This window comes from Cebus imitator, unplaced genomic scaffold (genome assembly GCF_001604975.1).
Source record: "Cebus imitator isolate Cc_AM_T3 unplaced genomic scaffold, Cebus_imitator-1.0 Scaffold1138, whole genome shotgun sequence".
NCBI lineage: Eukaryota > Metazoa > Chordata > Mammalia > Primates > Cebidae > Cebus > Cebus imitator.
Genome location: NW_016108453.1, coordinates 35931 through 36474, shown reverse-complemented (window position 1 = coordinate 36474; position 544 = coordinate 35931). Strand labels below are relative to the sequence as shown.

The 544-nt window shown below is 37.1% G+C and overlaps 1 long non-coding RNA gene across 1 annotated transcript in view; it reads right to left on the bottom strand.

The window, feature by feature from the left end:
• Nucleotides 1–335: 335 nt before the first annotated feature.
• LOC108298852 overlaps nt 336–544 on the bottom strand; it is a 22417-nt gene continuing 22208 nt past the window's right edge. The window contains exon 3 of the long non-coding RNA XR_001822723.1: nt 336–516. This is a non-coding gene — a long non-coding RNA (uncharacterized LOC108298852). The remainder of the gene's footprint in view (nt 517–544) is intronic.

Genomic DNA, 544 nt, shown 5'->3' with positions numbered 1-544 from the left:
TGGGATTGCAGAGTCAAATGAGATTTCTATATCTAGGTCCTTGAGGAATTGCCACACTGTCTTCCACAATGGTTGAATTAATTTGCACTCCCACCAACAGTGTAAAAGTGTTCCTATTTCCCCACATCCTCTCCGGCATCTGTTGTCTCTAGATTTTTTTAATGATCACCATTCTAACTGGTGTAAGAAGGTATCTCAATGTCGTTTTGATTTGCATTTCTCTAGTGACCAGTGATGATGAGCATTTTTTCATGTTTATTGGCCTCATGTATGTCTTCTTTGTAAAGTGTCTGTTCATATCCTTCACCCACTTTTGAATGGGTTTGCTTGTTTTCTTCTTGTAAATCTGTTTTAATTCTTTGTGGATTTTGGATATCAGTCCTTTGTCAGATGGGTATTTTGCAAAATTTTTTTCCCATTCTGTTGGTTGCTGATTCGCTTTAATGATTGTTACTTTTGCTGTATAGAACCTCTGGAGTTTGAATAGGTCCCATTTGTCTATTTTGGCTTTTGGTGCTAGTGCTTTTGGTGTTTTAGTCATGAA